Below are 20919 nucleotides of genomic sequence, written 5' to 3' on the forward strand. Positions count from 1 at the left end.
GGTAGATGCAAACAGCAGTTTTTAAGCTCCTCGTGGCCAAACCTGGCCCCTCAGGAAGTTGTGTGCTCAAGACGCTCCATCTCTCCTCACTCCCAGCAGCAGAAACCTTCCTCTCTTGGCCTGCCAGCTTGCTGCTGTCTGCCTTCCCAGCCCCTGGGAACACTGACGTATTTTGGCAGTAGATAATCTCAGTTTGTTCATTTTCATTTTTCTATATCTGCTTGCTGTCTAAATGCAGACCAAACAGTGCAAAAAGTAATGATCTGGTATACCTCCCCTTTTGAAAAAAATCCCAAGTCATAAATGAGCTCAACTGTAATCCAATTAGGACATCTAAATAAAGGCAGTATGGAGCAAGCACACTTCTCAAACAATGCTTTCAGTAGAGCTCTTCTTGTTTAAAGTTTTTCTCTTTGACTCACTTGGTAAATGCTCACTCCTCTTTGCCCTGCAAGCTCAGTGTCACCCCACCCCTTGAAACAGCAGGACCCTGAGAGCCAGTTGATGGCATTTATAACTGTGAGAAACTCTAGTTAGTAACTGCTTACTTGTGTCCACCAAAGTAGAAATATTTAACTGCATCCGTGTCTGTCATTGTGATTTATCTGAGAGTGTTTAGCAGGAAGACTTTCAAGAAAACTGGGCTGTTGCAGGAAAGGATGAAGACCCATGAACTCTTTTTTCCTTTTCCCTTAGTATCTGAGGTCTTTAGGCCATGTTTCATCAGAAATTTTATATGCAGTCAAGGACTAGCTTAGCTGGTATATCCATTTGCAACCTAGGAGTTTTAATAATATTCTTCGGTTTTGTAATTGGTGTAAACTGCCTGAAATACTATAAGTTTTGGAATTTCCTTGTAGTTAAAAAGTAAGAATTAAAAAAAGAAATAGCTAGATTCTCTCTTTCTTAGCCCATTTTTGTGGCTTTTAAATAACCTTTTGAGTCATATGAGTGTACCTGCAGTTATCAATGAAACAGTCTCAGTTTAACTTGAAGTGAGAATCCCCCAACAAAGGTACAAAATTCAGTATCTTTTTGCTGAACTGCCCTGTCTTGGAGCTGAAAACCACTGTTGTCACATCTTCTGGCTCAGGTAACTGAACCTACACAATGTTTATTGAGCCTGCTGCACATTTCTGCAACCTGGCTGTGTATTTATACCTTTCTGTATTTGGGATACAGATTGGAAATGCACAGACAGTACATTCTTCCCTCATCACAGAATTATGAGAGTATACTGCAGAGAGAGCTACTGCCATTGATTTTACTGGCATATGTTGTCAAAGGGGCACCATTCAGATGGAATCCTGATTGTGGCAACAGTTGTGTAGGAAGAGACTGCTCTAGGAATGTCACTAACAAAAACCAAGAGTGAACAGCATGCATTCTCTTCAGTGTGGCCATGGACCCGTTTATTCTCTTCCATCCCTTATTGCTCCTCATGTGCCTCTCCCATGGTGACCAAGGCCAAGGTATTTATTGCAAACAGGGGCTGGACTGGTGGAGTAGAGGAGAGGGAAGAGGGGACACTGAGAAATTATCCACTATGGCCCCGGAGACCAAGCTGTGACGTATCATTTCTCTCTGTGCTGATGAACAATAGTACCAGTGTTTCCCTCTCCAGAGCCTTTGGTCCTTCAGTCATGACTTTAGTTCTGCTTAATGGTTTCTTCTTTGATCCCTGGGGTAAGGAAGGGCATTCTGCCCTTCTCCCCACCCCCAAAATAGCTCTGGGCTCATCTGCCCTTCTTGGTTTTCTAGGATTTTAAAAGGGCACAAATCACCACTGTGTTCCCAAGGGTATGGCTCCTTTCCTTCTCCAAATTGCAGCTCTTCTCTAATGTAAACAGTTCATTTCCGATCACTGAGATACTCGACTTTGTCATTTCACATGCATGATCTTTTTCTGTTGCCAAAGTTATCATGAGGGTAGAGAAAGAGGATATTAAGTGCAAGCTGTCTTGCACTTAGGACAAACCACATAAAAGTTTATCTAGGAAAAAAAAGAACAACCTGAAAATGTCCCCCAATATGCCTCACTCTAAATTTTTCATTATTCTCTCACCTCTCTAAGTATCTTCTATACCCTGAGCATTACCCGAGGGTGTTCTGCAGTACCATTAATTGAGGCACCATTCACTCCTTATCGCATTTGCCATTCAGAGATCAGTCTATGTGTATGCTGGCAGACAGGCTCTGCTTGCTGTCACAGCACTGGAAATCTAGACTAGTGTTATAATTTCAGTAGAGCTAGAGCTGTGAGAGCACCAAAAAAGCTAAAGATGCAATTTGGCCATGTTTGGGAAAAAGGTTTCCATCCCATCACAAAATGGCTGAAATTGCAGTCCAAGAGAAGTAAATGAGAGGTTTGTAAATGGGTTTTCAGGGTACACAAGAATCTAGAATATGGGCTTTTTACTCATCACAGTATGTAAATAAAGTAACACTCCAGGTATTTGACCTTTTTGAGCTTTTCATGCCTACTGTTACAAAACCAAGCATGACAGGAGCTATGACCTGAGTTTTAGAGAAATGCTGATATGATCTAGAATGGTTTCTCAGAGGATTATCTGATGATCTTTAAGAGTCCAAAGAAATCCCAAGCAGGCTGCCAGTTTGCCTTTATGTTAAAGAATGAGGAAGTAATGACCCGCATATCCTGAGCTGAGCACTCAGCTAATAAAGTCAAGAAAGAGATTCCAAATTTGTTATGATTAAACAAATAGATTGTTTAGAAGATAATTTTAAAATGAATGAAGTCTCCCTTCAATCACTGGAAGTTGTATAGTGTCATAATTGTTCCCAGCACATACTCCTGTTCTTAGGCAAATAAAAATGTACATGCATACTAGAAGAGTAATTGCAATATACTATCATTCACTTTTTCCTGAGAAGTCCAGTCTAATGGGAGGAGAGTTCTTTCTAACTAGGGAGGCAATGAATGATCTATCTTATTCACCCCCTACTGCATCCAATAAGCTAACCCTACAGAGTTATGTTGCATTTATCATCCGAGGCACAATCCGAAGTTACATACTATTATCTCTGCTTTACACATGGGGAATGGAATCACAGCAAGGTGAAGAGACGTGCCCAAGGACATATCTCAGGTTAGTCACAGAGCTAGGAACCCTTACAAGTAGCCTGGTGCTCTCTAGTTTTCAAGGTCTGATCAGCTTTCTGACAGCCTCTATGCTATGATGTTGTTTCTCTTGCACACTCATGAATTTTCTTTGCGTTGTGAGTCTTTTCACACCCTTCTTTCTGTGAATCCTTCATGCCACAAGTAGAACGATCACTCTTAGAAGAGAAAATTAATATACTCCTTCAGAGGCAATTTAAGTTGGTTTTTTGTACCTTAAAATGTTACAACTCATGCGTGGTACATAGAAACCTTCCAGGGCCGGAGCTTAATAGGACATGTCACAGTGGAAAGGGAGATTTCTCTTTTGAAAAGATGTGAAATCTTTGTTTCCAGCCCTCAAGATAGCAGCCCATAAATGTGTCACTAATATGAGACTAAGCGCTACCATCAAACACATATAAATTTGAGAGAGAGCTTGAGGGAAGCCTTGCCTATTTGGGGAAAGAAACATTTCGCTGTCAGGCTGATTATTTTTAATGCCAATAGCTGGAAGCTGTTCATTAGTGTTTGTTGGGAAAGGGGCAAGAGTTCACACATGTACATTCCTGGCTCTTTTCAAGTTAAAAATATCATCCAAGTGTTTCTTCTGGCTGTACCTATTCCTGGTTTGGATTGTTAGAACAAGTCCCAAAGGAGGTTTAATGGGTGAAGAGGGAATGGCTCAAAGCTGCATTAACTCCATCTATCACCTGCCTGTAATATGACATATGGCTGCTGCTTCATTAGGAATCACATGTTTAGGTAGGAACACCTGAAATAAAGCCCACAGGTGAGCATGTATCTACTAAATGTTCTGTGATAAAAGAGTTTTGAGATTAAGGTTAGAGGTAGAATAATTTATCTTAACTGTATTGCCTGGTTCTTGCTTCTCTTGGGAAGAAAAGGCAAATGAGATCCCTGCATACTACTACTGCATTTGATAAAATTGTTCCAGTTTACTTCAGCTGAGACCTGATGCTTGGGACTGGTAAAGAGACCATGGAAAAACAATTCTTAGCTCTTAGCCTGTTTTAGAACCGCTGCCAGGAGCTGGGGGGACTGGGCTAGCTCTTCCATTTCTGCACTGAATGACAGGCCAGTGATCTGCCCTTCCTAAGGGGAGGGGTATGGCAAAGTTGGAAAATAGACAGTAAAGACATGAAGGATATGGCAACAAAGCAGTGTTGTCCTGTATATGAATATCTCTTTAAGATGGAGAGAATTTCTTTCCATTTCCTTTATACTGCTGAAAATAAAAGATATGAACAAGCACTGCAGGAATATTACAAGCAAATCTTCCAAATAACTTAAAGCCTAGAAATCTTCCGCAAATAAATTCAGAATTCAGCTTTGTGCAAAAAGTCAGCTTCCAGACCTGGCTGCCTACAGCTTGTCCAGAGAAGTTACATAGATCCCTAAATATCAATAACAAGATTTGTATCTGCTAGGGCTGTGCTTTTCTATCTGAGGGCAAGGTGGAATTGTCACAGGTACTGCAAGTTCCAAGGGTCTGTAGAGGGCTGCTGAGGGAGGGAGGGTTTCTGGAGCTGGCTGAACTGCAGTCACATACAGCAGGAGTCCAAGCCTGGGAGGTACACATGCAACATAATCTGCCTGGAGTTGGCGGGTCTGCCAACTGTGCCAGCATTTCCTTTTGGAGAGAAATAATTGACCAAAATTATTGCTGCCAAAAGCAGCACGTGAACAGCATGGATAATCAGGAAACCAAAGCCCTGGGGTGAAATAAGAATGAAATCAAACTGGCTCTGTGTACAGTTGAGTCACTTGGCAAACGTTACTCGTAGTAAGGGAATGCTGTAGCTGGGGTTTCCAGGGAGTTATCTGCATTGCCTTTATTTGTAAAAGAACAATCTACATAGCCTGTATTTATGGGTAAAGCCTTAAGTAGAGAAAACACTTCCACCTCCACTGGGTTCAGCAGAACCAGGACAGCCCAGGCTCAGATCAGATTATAAGGTTTAAGGCTGTCATGATCAGGCCTATTTTTAAAAACTTCAACTCTTTCACTCCCCCATTGTTGTGTTACTGTTTGTCTCACCCAAATGCTACATTTTATAGAGATGGTACTGGTGCTATCAGCATGGTAAATGTATGGCGAAGCACCATCCACTTACAGTTCTTCCCATTTACACAAACTTGGAAGGAAGCATTAGTCATGTTTATGAACAATTGAAACTAGAATAGAGCACCCTATACAATGAGAGTCCCTTTGAGGAAGTGTTGGAGGGGCTACTCAGTGACCTCGCTCGTACAATGGAATATATTCTTTGTGATTACTTCATTATGAGTAGCCCTCACAGGAAATAATTATTTTGGTAGACACTAAAACAATCTAACTTGTAGGATAAGCATTTCCAAATTTCTCCTTTCCCTGAAGACAGTGGCTTCTTTACGCCTAGGCAAACCTAGCTTATGTCCAAATTCAACAACTTTCTGCCTGAGAAGTGCCCTATTCTTAGACTGTGGTGTTGCCAACGTCAGCCCACAGAGTTCTTTTATGCCAAAATACTATGAGAAACAGGCTTTTCATTGTATTTCTGCCACTTCAAAAAAAGTACTGAGTCATAGCACATTGGAAATGTTTATACTGGACTGCATAGGAAAACATCATAAATACATTAGAAAGAGTTTTAAGTATTTCCATACAGGAACTAGGGACCAAAATTCCTGATTCTTAACTGTGAAAAGTGCCTAAAGCCGGAAGAAGCCCTTTTCAAATCACAGTAGGAAGCATCTGCTTACTCATTTGGATTTACATGTGAATTGTGACAAGTACTTATAAATTTTATAATGGATCTTTTCTTAGAAAAGAAATCCTGCTTTTATTCAACATGTCAGCATTCCTTTAAACTATTCCTTTAAATGGGAAATTGAAAATAACCATTTTGCTGTTTACAACATTGGTGGGTTCAGAGGATAGGACTCCTTGCTAGTTTAAAGAGGAGGAGAAAAAAAATCATATGATGGTTTATCAGAAGTCACATCTGGACAAGAGGCAGAACAAATTTCCATGCTTTATTTCAGAGGTGTCCACTCTGAATACTGGTGCAAGCCATAAAGTCCAACAGAGAGCCACCTGAGTACTGAATGCTTATGTGTCTCCTCTAATGTATCTTAGGACATGGAGCCAACAAGTGTTGGCACCACAGACATGCCAGTGGCATGTAATGGCACAGGCTTATCCCTCATCACATGAACCAACAGGCATATCACATGGCTGACCCGCATGGCCGTTGCTAAAAGGCTCATGGGAAACAGCAGACTGCAGATTGGGTGTATTGCTCTTGCAGGCTAAAACTGGCCCTTAAACCAGAAATTATTCCAAAACTGACCAATAACCAACCACCATGCACTATAACTACCTAGGAAACTTGTATCAAAGCCAGTAGGTAACTATAAGGATTAGAAAGCTAGGTATATGGGCTTCCACTTCACATTGCTGCTATCTCATATACATATGGATTTCTTTCTAATAAAACCAGAATAATCTCATCTTCTTATATACACAAAGTTTGACCCTGAAGGGGTCCTTCTACATATTGCTTATTGCAGCTGTCTGGATAATCTTTCAGATGATATTAAAATACAATCAAATTTTAATATCTCACTAAGCTTTGGAGGTTATTAAAAGCAATGTAAAAACTCTGGTTTTGCTGATTTCAGGACAGCCTGAGAGTTTATAAGAATTAAAGTACATTTTTGTAGCCAAGTCTGCTAAGGTTTTATGATAAATTGGAGTTCATTATTAAATTTCTGAGCTTTTACTTTTATGCCTTACAAACATGAAGTTTTCTGGTGCCATTTTTCCTGGGCTTCAGCAGATTATTGTTGGTGACTTCAGTAGCCTTAATTCTACATCTTAAGGTACTTGCACATGCTTTATACAAAGAAATATTCTCACAAGCCTCCAAAGTGTCAAAAAGACAATCATTAATTCAACACTCCTTTCATAATTTGAAGTAATTCTGTAAGTTATTTTAGAAAACAAATTATTCTGGATAACATTTTGCCTGTTCTGTCAAATTTCCCTTAGTTAGTACTAGTCAAATTTCTGTGATTAGTTGCATGTGGCTTTTGTGTTATATGCAATATCCTTGGAGGTTTTCACAGAGCAGCCCTGCAGGATAAAGGACAAATTAGTAAACAGCAGAGCTTTTGGAACTAGAAGGAAGTGATTTGTGACTATTCTCATGATTAGATCTCACTCCTGGTTTCCAGGGGTCATGTTTATTAAGATGTTAAATTAACAATTTATTTGTAAGTCTTAAACATTTTGTAAGCAATTTTTATCACAGACTAATATTAATCTGGAAGATCACCATACAGGGGCATTATTATCTGCTTGGTAACTGATACACTTCCATCATTATTCTCCTATTCTAAAAGCTTTAGTTTCTCTGTCAGAAATAATGGCACATGAATTAGGCAATCAGCCACATACCCTCAGGAATGAAAAATAAATCGGGTATTTTCAAAGACATTGGTCTGCAAACAGCTCATCAATTGAAAGGTATTTGTATAATCTGTTTCGTGAATATTTACAATTAATCCTACAAACATAGAAGTCAGGATTATGTGATGGTCAAGTCACAAGTTAGAAAAAATGGACTAAATTAAACGAATCACTTATTACCATAAACAATTCATTCCTCTCTGGGTCTGGGAAAATTGCGTTGCACTAAAGAAGCTGGTAGAAATAAGATTCCTCTTTTTCTGAATACCAAGAGGGGATTAACAGTGTGAGTGCAGTAAACCCATATAAAGAAGGTAAATATCTTTGATTATATCAGGGAAATTATTTGAAAAATCACAATCTCTAGTAGTTTTGCAATGATGGGAAAGAGAAGATGTGTTTAGCTCTTTATTTGACTTGTACTGGAGAAGAAGTGCAACCTTCCTTTTCAGCCTTTCTACTTGACTGTCTTGTAAAGAGGTTTAACTGACATCATCACTTTGATATTTCAACATCTGCTCTTGGCTCTTCCCTTCATCCTTGGGGATAGGTTATGCTAGTTTTCATTTGTTTCATTAGTTTAAAATAATGGTTGAACCTAAGCTAATATCAAAGCACTAGAATCAACATCAGTTCTGGACAAGCAGAAGCCTACAAAGGTGTGGAGGGCAAGAGACAGCACAGGAGCACTTGAATTCTTGCCGCAGCCTGGCTGTAAACACTGGCAGGAAGTGAGAAGAGCACATACTGTACACAAGTTGGGCATGAACAGGCAGTCTAAGATGGAGTATATTGTTCAGCTGTCATCAGCTGAAGTGATAAATTATTGTTTTAAGACAGCAGTATAGATTTCAAAACACAAGGAACAATTCCGCAGTCAAGACCCAGGTTGCACTCATGCTAGGAATGCCTGCTTCTTGTTGCTCCATCCGATGAAGGAAAGCAGTGATTGTGGGGTAGTCAGCTGGAAGGGAGCAAACCATCTGCGTCCCAGGCGCTGTGGCTGGGTATGTTAGAGTTCCAGAAAACCCAACTCATCTCTTCCAAACAGCACCAGCCTCTGCCAATCTGCTCAACTGGGAAACCTCTTCTGTTGCTGAGTAGCACTTGAGCTCATTGCATCTTGCTGAAAATAACATAACTCTCATAGGGAGTTATGGGCTCTCATACCAAAATCCGTAGCTCCACAGAGCTCTCTACTTAGCCATTCTCTCGCCGCACTGCCGGATATTCCTTTGTCCATCCTTCCACCTACGCTGGGGACGGTTTCTTCCAGAGCGTGTTTTCACATGACAGCAGAGTCATCTCATGTATATTTCCTTGCCCAGAAACATTCCAGTTTGTCTGAACATGAATATATTAATGTACAAAACACAGCATGACATTTGCTGCTTTTAAAAAAAGACTAGCATTTGGGCACAGTTTGATTAGACTGAAATCCTGGCCTCAGAAAAATCAATGGGAGTTTTGCCATGGATTTCATTGGGCCAAGATCTTGTACCAGCTCATTATCTGACCTATTGAATTTTGTTAAGCTCATAAGCCTGGGCTGGGCACCATGTGAGAAGACTGCCTACCTACATTTTGGTTTCTGCTATATTCCATCCTGGTCAGAAATGTTCTAAAGCTTTTTTGCCTTTTTTTTTCCTTTTTTCTTGGAGTAACTAGCTAATCCTGCTTCTAGCTCTGGACAGAATATGAAAGCAAAGCAAGAGATGTATGTGTTCTTCACTTAATATAAACCTGCAAATTTTAACTTTAGGTCTACGCTCCCTAATGTTTGCAGAAGCTCAGGCTGTGGTATGCTTATGTGGTTACATCACATTTTAGGAAGTGATGCTGGAAGGATGTAGATTAACTTGTTGATTTGTTATTTCGTTTGTGGTTGTTCCGTCAGCATCACCATTGTTCAAGTGAGACAGACACAGGCTGAATTTTGATGACTTTCAGACGTATCGTTTCATTCGTAGGTGTAGGAACCAGCTGAATGGCTTGAAATCAGTTTCTAATCCAAACGATTCGGAACATGAAAAATATGCCAAGTTTGGCTCTTGAAACTATAAGGCCTAAAGCCTTCTAAGTGTGCCGTCTCACCACAGAGCACACGCTTAAGTCTTCTCTAGTTTGTCATCTACGTTTCCAAAGCCATCTTTGCTATTAGGTAGCAGATGTGTTCAAATGAAAAACAGTTTCAGAAGATATGGTTGTGCTACATTCTGGGCAGTTGGCATTGGTGATTTATACCTTGGTAAATTCACTTTAACGGGTGTAGCTAAAACCCCATGGAGACTGTTGTATGTTTCCCAGCAAGACCAAATGTTTCTGGGGGTGACATAATCATCTGTCTCTGTAGTATTTGTGAAAACCTTGATGACACAGGGCTGTTTTCTCCCAGTAGGGACTAGGAGCACAAGAGACTTTAACAGCAGGAGATGTTGCCAATTTCTGAACACTTTCACAAAGCTCTCTGTGCACCTTGCATCAGATACCACGCACAGATAAGAAAGCTTGAGAGGCATCTGCACTGTAATGCAGTCTGGCAGAAAATGTCTCTACAATATTGCTGAAGAAACAGGAGGCTGAGAGCTCTTCTTGCTGTACAGATAAAATGCTGGCCATATGATCAAAATAATAAAAACAGTGAAAGTTGTCTTTTCAGAGGATTTAATGGCTTCCAGCTTCCATGGCCTTCCTTTAGAAATGGAAGGAGAAGGAGGACAGCAAAACAAAGAGTATAGACCTCAAGAAGACATATTTTAAAATGTTCAGAACTTTGGTTGAGAAGATGCTGCTCTGGGCAGATATAAGGAAAACGCTGCTAAGAAAGAGAAGACGGGATTAAGAAACTAGAGGATTACTGAGGATGAGTATACAAGCATGGCACTAGCATATAGGATTGATCACAAAAGCAAGAGCACAAAATGAGGTAACGTGAGCAAATTCCGTAAAGTAACAAGAAGCACTTCTGCAGGTGCACTGAGAGACAAACAAATCCCAGGGAAATGGCTAATTACTGAAGAGAAAGGGGAAACGCTGCTGCGATAGCCATGTGCTGGTTTTGTCTCAGGGGCTGCAGGAGCCAGCTGCTGGCAGGTAACCGGTACAACTGACACCACAGCAAAGCAGTATGATCTGCACCTAGGGTAAGGAGGGAATGGGTTGGAAAGGGGATAAAGAAGCCAACTATATTAAAATAAACTGAGCTTGATGAATTATAGCCCAGAATACTTGGAGAACTACCTGACGTAATTTCAGAACCACTTGTGGTTCTTTCAAGAAAGGTGAGATATGAAAAAAGGGAAGAGGGCAAATGTAATACTTCTTTCTAAAAAAGGGAGAAAGAAAAGTCAGAGCATTATAGAGAGATCAGCTTTGCAAAAAATACTGGAAAAATTACACAAGCCATTATTCATAAGTACCTAGAGGAAAAAAAACCATGGCTTTCTGAAGAACAGACTGTGTCAAACCATCTAATTTCATTATTTGATGATGTAATCCTTACCATGCTGACAGGGAGAAGCAGTAAATGCCATATATCTTGATTTTCATAAGGCTTTTGGCAAAGATTTATGTAAGCAAGGAAGAGAAATATGGCCAGATGAAAAGTAAGTGTCAAACTGATTGGAAACAAGGCTCAGTAGTTACAGACAATTTGCTGTCAAAATAGGAAGATAAACTGAGCTCCTCAGTTCTGAGTTCCCCAGGAGTCCGTTCTGTCCTGGCACAGTTCATTACTTTCATTAATAACTTGGATGATTAATAGAATCTGCTTTTGCAATCTCCACATAGTCCTGGATGGGAGGGACTGCAGGCGTGCTGCATGCTACAAGTCTGTAGCATGAGTATGCAGTGAGGAACAACAGAAGGGAAAAAAACCCAAAAAAAAAAAAAAAAAAAAAAAAAATAAAACACCCAAAACTGTGAGCACCCATTCATGGATCACAGGCTAAGCACTACTATCATGCAAAAGGCAAACACCACACTGCACAAGCTCGAAGACTGGACTGAAAGTTATGTGAAGATGTGAAGTCATCATCAGCTTGGTTCTCCATCAGTAGTGCCTTAGCTAGAGTAGCAAGTCGTGGTTGGGGCACTGTGTAGCCAGAAAGCTGTGCCCAAGTGCAAGGAGGTGAGAGGAGTGCAGTAAAATCAGTCAGCAGCCTGGAAAGGATGGAAGGGTGTGCATTCACTCAGAAAAGAGGGGACTGAGTGGAGAAGAGCAGTCACTGAATACACAAAAGTCTGCTGCAAAGATAAAGGAAATCACGTGTCCTCCATGTCTGTCATAGGCAAGGCAAGCAGTGATGGGATTGCACTGCGGCAAGCAAGACTTCAGCATTGGGAAAAGCTTTCTAAAGGTAAGAGTACCCAAGCAGAGCAGCAGACTGACCACAAGTTTCCATCTCTAGAGCTGAAGGCTTTTAACCGGTTAGACATCCGTCTTGAGCAGTTTAGGTACAAATCCTGCTTAGGCTCACAGTCCCCTCATGCCCCTTTTTCTATAGCCGTTGGAAAGTGTGTAACACATCACAGTGAGCAGATGTGGCACTTGTAAAGCTTCATGAATCGTTTGTAAGTGAAGTCTCTTCACCTTACTGTAAGATCTTAAATGTAGGGAGAATATTTACACACAGCATCCTGCCACCTGTGGAACAAATGAACTGGTTTTCTTTGAAATACTTCACGTAAAAGGAGGTACCTTGACTGTCTGGTAAAATTAACATACTACACATCACACGTAGTTTTGAGCGTCACAGCACTTGCTGACTGGCTTGTCAAACCCATGAAAGCTTTTAGTAAGGACTGCTCTCAGTCTTGGAAATTTTTATTCAGAAACAATCCAGGGGAGAAAACCTTGCTAAAATATGCAGTCAGGTTGATGGTGGCCCTCCAATGAAATTATACAACCATCAAATACTTTATACTTTTGCTACCAAATCATGCATTGATGTTCTCATGAGAAACTGTGGTATTCAGCAAGTTACTACATATTTATTATAAATCAAATGGCAAGCAACACACATCAAAAGGGCAAGCTTACTAGCTAAACATTGCTTGTTCACAAACACTCAGGGCTCATGCGTCTGGAAATTGCTTTTATGGGAAAAAGCTTTATTTGAAGATTTCCATTACTCCTGGGTTTCAGTTCCATAAAATCCAACAGAACAGTTGCTGTGGTATTTTGGGTTATTCCTGCTTGCAGCCTCAGCTGAGCCTGGGATGTGCACATAGCAGCACAAGAATGGGAACAGACAGATGCAAGGCATCTGACACTGCCGCATTCAGTCAAGTCACCCAGGAGAGGTTAGTCCCACCGTGACTGTGATCACTGGTGTCCCTTCTTAAAAGCACTTCTTCCTGGTAAGGAAGGCACTACCTGAAGCAATATATGTCTCACTATATGTAGTGCTTATTCAGAAAAAAAAATTGCTCGTTCCAACCCAAGAGGCTGACTTAAACTCTCATATAACCTATGATAGGAAGCTTTAGGAATAGAAATAAGAATAGCCTTGGGAAAGTCAGACAACTCCAGCTATTTATGATTTAACGTTCTAGCAGGGTTCACTCTGCTTCTTTCTGCCCCCGGTCTCCTAAATGAACTCCTAAATTTTTCCCAGACTGCAGGTTGTATCTTTAGTTTACAGCTCTGCAGTCCCTGTTCTCTTGAATGATAGTATCTTTCAGGAGAACCTGTTCTTCTCCAAGACCACGGGCTTGGAAGCTTCTGAGAGGTTCCTTGGGAAGATGCCCATGACTATCTGATCACATGTGATACATAAGCAATGCAGTCATCATCTGCAATATGATATGCATCTTGCTTTTCTTTGTGGAATAGAGAGCACCTCTCTCTCTGGTCTCCTCCATTCATCTCTTTGTTTTCTAATCCCTTCCACCTCTCTGCATGGTACAGGATTCCCCACCATGGGACACTTTTTCCAGCCACTCCCCTGTCTCTCTCCTTTTCTGGATATAGATCTTATTTGCCTCATGCTACTTCCATTAGACTATGCAGAAGCCCTTAGAAAAGGGGTGCGTCTTTTACCAATTTCTGTGGTTTCCTTTGCAAAGGACAGCCTGTCCCCAAGTCCAGCCAGATCCTTGCAGATGTGTATTCAAACTGCCAAACTTTCAGAGGTTTGCCCACTTAATTTCTAGCTAGAGTGCTGGAGTTGTTTGCAGAATGCCATGGTAACAGAGGAAAACACTGCTGTGTCATTTCATGGTCAGGAAAAGTCTGAGGAGCTGGGTCTGAAAGTCTCAGTGGTCTTCACTCTCTCTTCTTCCATTTCTCACAACCCTTCAGGCAAAGATGTTTCTGTGTCGAGAGCTGGCCAGCCCAGAGGAACACAATCTGTGCCAGGTCACCTAGACATGGTTTCAATACAAGTAATAGGACACATCAAGATAATCATAGGTAGCAGATGTATTTTAGCTATTCCACAATTTCTGGAAACCTAATGGCAATATCGAGGAAGATTTTTCTGGGTGACTATTGTGATGACAATGTTTGTTAGATCTGCGAGGCATAAATGAAATATCATTCACTGGCTTTTACCTACAATGTTAATTGAATGTTTTTAAAAAGAATGGGATTGTGCTACTAAGGTGAAAAATAAAAATCCCCCAGGAAATGATCCCTGTTCTTCCTGTCTTTTTGGTACGGCATCAGACAATGATTACTTTACCAGAGAAATGAATGCTTGCCAGAGTGCTGTTGTGTTCCGTGTACTTACTCAGCTCTCCTCTGCCGAGTGCAGCGGAGATCTTCAAGGTACTATTTTCTGTCAGTTTTGAATCGGATATAGTGTGACCTTTTCTCACTACTCGATGCTGCCTCTGTGTATACTGATGTGTCACACCACAATATAATCATTCTCTTGGTGCAAGTGCAGACCCATGCAGCAAAAGAGTCCCTTTGGCTTTTTAGCAACTTAGTGATTTGAGTCACAGCACCACAACAGCAAAGAACATATCCTTTAATGCTGTGAACATAAACCATTCTTTGTATTTCTTCTTATTGTCAGTTTAGGTTTGTGAAATTCCAGTCCATTTTCGAGCCACAGAATTGTATCTGTAAGACAAAGACAAACACACACAGTTTAGAAAACCTGCCCTGTACTATATTTTTCCTAATTAAAAGCAGATAACATATGACAAAAAGCTTGTTTCAGGTTTGCAATGAGTTTGTATGAAGATTCAACTCCACATTTATTTTGTCTGGGCAGATCACTTCTCTGGACAAATTACCTCTCTCAGTTTCCTGTAACATCTCATTAGTAAATCCAGACTGCAAGGAATCCTAGCTTAGAGGTTCACCTGCTTGCGGGGCTATACTGAGCATCAAGCTTAAAGGTATGAATGACTCCGAGCAGCAAAAAGGCACTCTTTTCTAATCTGCAGAGAACAGAATAAGCACAAATAGGGCACAGCCCTCAAATCACACAGTAAAGTATCAGAATGGGGCTTTGGACAGGGACAATGTTTCAGAAGTCGGTGATGCATGAGTTCATTTTTTTGGCTGCTGAATGTATCTGATTTTCTTTTTAATATGTTATTCTCAACTGCCTGTCTGCCTAGCATAGATTAGTTCTGATTTGAAAATTAACCCATCCCCCAGCAAATCCTTAGACACTGTGTACATGTACAACTGGGAAACTCCAATGAAGCAATATAAACTCAGTAGTAATAAAAACTAATGGCCACGGCTTAATGAAGGGTGGCAATTCTGCTCTGGGGAAATGCTGAATGGATGTGGCTGTTCTGGTAGCTTGGTCTTGTGCTGATTCTCTTCCCTTCACATTTGTTGATCTATATCTTGTTGCATATACGTATAGACAAAACCAGGAACTGCTTCAGTGTGGGGAGAAAGGCTGGCATTCCGATGATATGCCTGGACTGGACTCCCACACCAGGCTGGCTGCAGGTCTCCTTTCCTTTGGAATAAGGCAAAAAGCAAGTTTGTCTTTATCCCTATATGAATAGAAGCTCTTCCAGGTCCAAGTAAATGAGCTTTTTTCTGCATATCTCTGAGCTGGAGCACTGCTTTTGAAGTATTGGTGTCTTCTTTAACTTGGTGTTTCAATTGCTGAATGCAATAGGCTGCCCACTAGAGAACCTGGGCAATTAAAAGGAATATATTATGTGTTTTTTAAGGTACCACTGCAAAACAGTAAGGCTAGCAATCAGGACCCAGAGCACACATGCATTCAGACAAATAGGCCTTAAATACAAGAGCTAGAAAACAAAACAAAACTGAAAAGCAAGAGGTCTCTCCTTTTTCTCTTCCTTTTAATTTACTGTTCCTAGTCCTCACCCGAGACTAACAACTTAGGGGAGGTAAATGTTTTCTGTCTCTCCCTGGTTTTGAGACTAATGCCTTCTGACCAAACTAACAGTACTGGAGATGCAGCTGTGTCTTGGAATTCAAAGATATCTCAGTAGAGAGCACATACCAGTCTCTGTGAAGGGCCTTGTTTCAGACCAAAAGTAAATAGCCAGTGTCACACAAACCTGCACAGTGATCGAACGCTGGAAAACATGACTGGATTTTTTTTAACTTAGTCATGAAAGAAGGTTAGACTTGTCTAAAATTGCCTTCTTTGTATCTTGCTCTGAGTTGGTAAATTGAACCCAGAAGACAGATTTTAAGCATTAACCAATGAAAACACAAGCAACTTTTCATTTTAGAAATCTCTCTTGAGAGTAGCCTTTCCTGTTTAACACTGAAGAACTACACTTCAGAAATAAGTGAACTTTGCTGCCATGCCTCTATTCAGACATACGAACAAGCAACAATCTTTCCAGGCTCATTTGTTGTTTCTTTCTGTTATAATTTAACATCTTTTTCTTAAACCCTGTAGAAGCTTTTGCTACAGATAAAAAAGCTCATCCTTTGCTCCAGCATTCTCAGTGTAGCATCATCTTCATAAGAGAGCAAAACCGCTTACACATATTCATTTATTTTTCTTGTAAATATCTCATGGATTGAAGTGAGAAAGGTCAGGTCAACAAACATGCACTAACTGTCCTCTCCCAACTCCATTTCCTGAAATCTTTCCCCATCTGGGAACAAGAATGAACCTGGGGAGTCCTACTCCAGCAGCACACCAAGGAAGAAAACAAATTTGCCATTTATACTACACTTACTATGTAATGCCCTGGGTAATTATCTTTCCTGTCTATGCCTATGCTATTTTAGGTATATACTTACAAAACCTAGGGCAAGTATCGTTCAGGTCTTTGACTTGTTGATGCTGTGTGGCTTTCAACTTCTTGAATATTTGAGGGAAGAAGGATGAGTTTGTGGTTAAAGTACAAGTCTAGGAGTCAAGAGGTCTGGATTCTATTTCTGTGCTGTGCCACAGACTTCCTGTATGCCCTTGAACCACTCACGTGACCTCTTTGCATTTTTATACCCCATCTACTAAATGGGGAATAATCGTTGCTTCATACACGCTGCTGCTGTAAGGCTTAATTCATGCTTCTCTGACAGTGGTTCAGGTTCCTCAGAAGAAAAGCACTTCAGAAATAAAGCCTCATCTCAGTTTTAATATTGTCTGAGCTGTCTAGCTTAAATGTAACCTCACCCAAAGGGAATGGTATTTGTAAATGTCATCCTTATAATGAAAAATCTGTTCTCCTTTTTCTGCCCCAAAATGCCTTCTCCACTTCCTCCCCTTCTTTCTCTTCCAACAAGCTGCAGCATTTTAAAATAACTCCTCATCCCCCAGGACATCCAACTGATCACAGACCTGGGTGTGGGGTTTGTTTTATGTGGAGATGTGCATGCACTTATGTTGCAATGTTCTTTTCTCTGTCTCTGAGCAGGCAAACAGCTCTGCAGAAAGAATAGAGAGTATCTGTATTTGATTTAAACAGGCATTCAGAACAAGCTGAGGATTTCATGGAAATTATTGGTCTTTAGTTTCATTTAAAACAAAGGGATTCCCAGGCTCCGACATTTCTGAGGGCTTGGGGGTTTTTAATTGCCTGTTGAGGGTTTCTCAAGGTGCAGAGACGAGATACTACACTGCTGTTGGATATGAGTGTTTCAGTTAATGAATGAGTGCTGAATGATCCATTACTGAATCAGCATAATACAAAAATTACAGTGTTTGCATGTGTGGAGAAGAGAGTGCTTTGTGGGAGCTGGATGTGTTGTCTGGGCCTGACAGCTAACCAAAGTTTTTATTATTGGTCTAACTGTTTAATTAGTGCCATCTTTGTGCTAAGGCCAGTTCAGTTGAAGTGTGACCGTGCCCAAAAGCTCCACCAGTTTTAAGGCTGGTCAAGGACTGCAAAGACTTCTGTGAGTTGTGAAATCCAGATCCCGATTCTGAGTGCAGTGGCTCATGCATGCTGCCCATCCCAAAGACAGAGGTGTGCCACTCTTACAGCAACTACTCAGGTTAACCTTGTGAAGTAAAGGCTGACGGTGAACGGGGTGATCCTGCCAGTCTGTTGTGCAGCCCCCAGGGTGCAAGAATAGCATCAGGAGTGCATAGGCCTTTGCACCCAGAACACAATGCACCTAATTACTCTGGGCTACTTGAGTAGCCTAGAAGACCCATAACAGTGATACACTGGTGAAGTCACTGTATAATTGCGCACTTGTTCCCCTGAAGCCCCATTGTGCATGGCTCAGAAAGTGGATCCTTGGATTTAATTTGCAAATATACAGAGGTCAGTGCTTTAAAAAGCCAGTTAGTTTCCTGAGTTGCGTGAGGTAACCACCAATTTTCAAATTGGTAAAAGCCTTCCACAAAATAATAGAACGAGTGCTGAGACACTCAGTGCATTTTGGGGAGCAGCATTGCTATAAATGCTTTGTCAAAGAGAGATTGTCAAACAGAATAAGCATAAAGAAGAGGTAAAGATTTGAAACATGAAAAAGAGAGAAGGGGCAAGATGCTACTGGTAGGTGTAAACACCAGTGCTTAAAAACACTTGGTGGTGTCTGAAAGACCTGGAGGAGCCTTCATCGGGAATGAGAAAGGAAAAACACAGGACCAAGGTTTGAAACACTCAAAGCCATAAAAACAAGGAAAGGAAGTTGGAGGTGGCTGCAAAAGGGAGAGGAAGCTGGAAGCCAGGATTAAGAGAGACGACAAATTTACTGTGGGGGTGCCAAGGTGTGACAAGTTCAGGGTCCCATGTTTCCCTGCATCGGGTGACAAGTATCAGCTATCAGTGGTTTATGTGGGCATAGGCCACATAAGCTACCAGATGAGGAACACATTTATCAGATGAGGAACCTTTATTTACTGTCCATCTCCTCCTTTTCTCTGTCAATTAGCAACAGGGGGTGGTGAGGCATTTACATGATGCATGCTGTGGATATTAGCTGTCAGAGCTGCAGCCCTTTAACCATTCAGTGTTATCAGGGAATGCAGGGCTCCTTTATCAATAACTATAGGAAGTTGCATTAATCAGTGGGGCATTTACTACAAGGCCAAATGGATAAGTTTTTGCTATTTGGCCTGACATAAATTGTCTTACACCAAACCTTTTCATTTTCCAGTCGGTGTTCTCCTGAGGGTTAAAATATAAGCTCTCAAGACTACAGATGCACGAGAGCCTGGGAAAACAGCAATACTGCAAAAACTATGTGTCCCTCCTACACCTTCAGTACATTCTCCTCATGACCACAGACTGTCCCCAGGAACACTTGATCTGAATTAACTACAAGCTCTGCAACATTTTAAAGATCTCTCTAGGACATTTCCTGCCCTCCCCATGCTCCCTTACTTGGGCAGATATCCCAGTGAAGGTCCATGGGAGTTTTGCTTGAGACATCTGTTCAGATTTCCATTTCTGCTTTCTTATTTTCAGCCAGTGTTTTGCTCTTTTCCTCTGACTCCTTGTTTTTTTATCCTTGCTCCTTAGTGTAAAGTCAGGAGAGCAAGTGACTAGGTGATACAAAGAGAGGAGAAAAAGAAACCTGTCAGAAAGGAGCAATAAGGGCCAGGAGTAATGGGAAAGACTGGCAACCTGCTCAAAATTCATTTCCTAATACCTCCCAGTGATGCTGGACATGGATGGCTCGATGGGTACAATTTGAATTCAACTATCCAATTTTTGTCCCACAAAGCACATCTCTTTTGCTTGTAGATGTAATTAGCAGGTCAAAGCTAGGATAATTAAGTGTGATGGAAAAGGCAATCAACAGATTTGCCAGCTGCCGCTTGTATTATTCAGGTCTGAGAAGGTTTAGTATTAAAGGTAGGAATTAGATTTATATAGGTCTGAGGTGCCTTTTTAGTGTCCTCGCACACGGTGCCTATGCCTTTCCTTATCGCTGGTTCACTGCAACAACTCAGTAGGTTAAGCAGTCGCTCAAAAACTAAATGGCAGACAAAATGAAAATACAGTTCATTCTTCTTGGTGGTTTGAAACACCCAGAAAAACCTGCTTTCCTCATCAGAAGAGAAGCGTGGCACCACTTAAGCCAGGAGGCAGGTGAAAGTCACAGATGTAGCTATGCTTATTTCTTTTTCTGTGATGATTCGACATGTCCTGGGGTAAACATGAAAGTGGCTGTGCACATTTTTTTCTCATTTAAACACATCTAGCAGCCACTTCGTCTTATTTTCCAAGATGGGTTTTGGTTTATTTCCTTTTTCAATTTCAATATGAGAAATTCCAACCTAGCTTCTTGTCGCAAATATGCTACTTCATGTTTGTCCTGCAGAGTAAGTGTTGCTTAAATATTTTAGGGATTCGATTGCTTCAGTTAAGAATTTCTGTCTCCATGACAACCCTTCTGTGCTTTGTAATACCTTTGGCAAACACAATGGAACTGACTGTTATTTATTTCAAACTATATAACATTTAGCAGTGGAGATGCAAAAGGAAATGGGATCAAAGAAAAATACCAAAAGAGCTAATTTGCACTATTTTCTTTAAAAATAATTTTCAACATGACCGCATCATCTCCTGCACGGGAAGCCTGCTTATGTCAAAAATGCCTCTTTTTTCCCAAAAGTGACTTCAGGGCTTGTTCTTTATCTCAGCACTGTGTCCTGATACGGACCGGCTGCAGAGCTTGGCCTTTAGTATCATTTCCATGACCACTGGTGTTCTGTGAAAGTTAACTTCATGTTGAAAGTGCTTCCCAAGTGTTATATAATGTTTATTTTTTTCCCCAGGCATCCAAATTAACTGCTCCCACACCGTAAAAAACAGAACCCTGTTCTTGCTGGGGATGATGAACGATCATCTGCGACATGAGGGAAGGTGTGGCAGGGTGACACAGTTTTTGTGAATCTTAAAGATGATCCCATACCTCCATCATTTGGAAACATCAGTTATGCAGATAATA

Source organism: Strigops habroptila, chromosome 5 (assembly GCF_004027225.2).
Source record: "Strigops habroptila isolate Jane chromosome 5, bStrHab1.2.pri, whole genome shotgun sequence".
NCBI lineage: Eukaryota > Metazoa > Chordata > Aves > Psittaciformes > Psittacidae > Strigops > Strigops habroptila.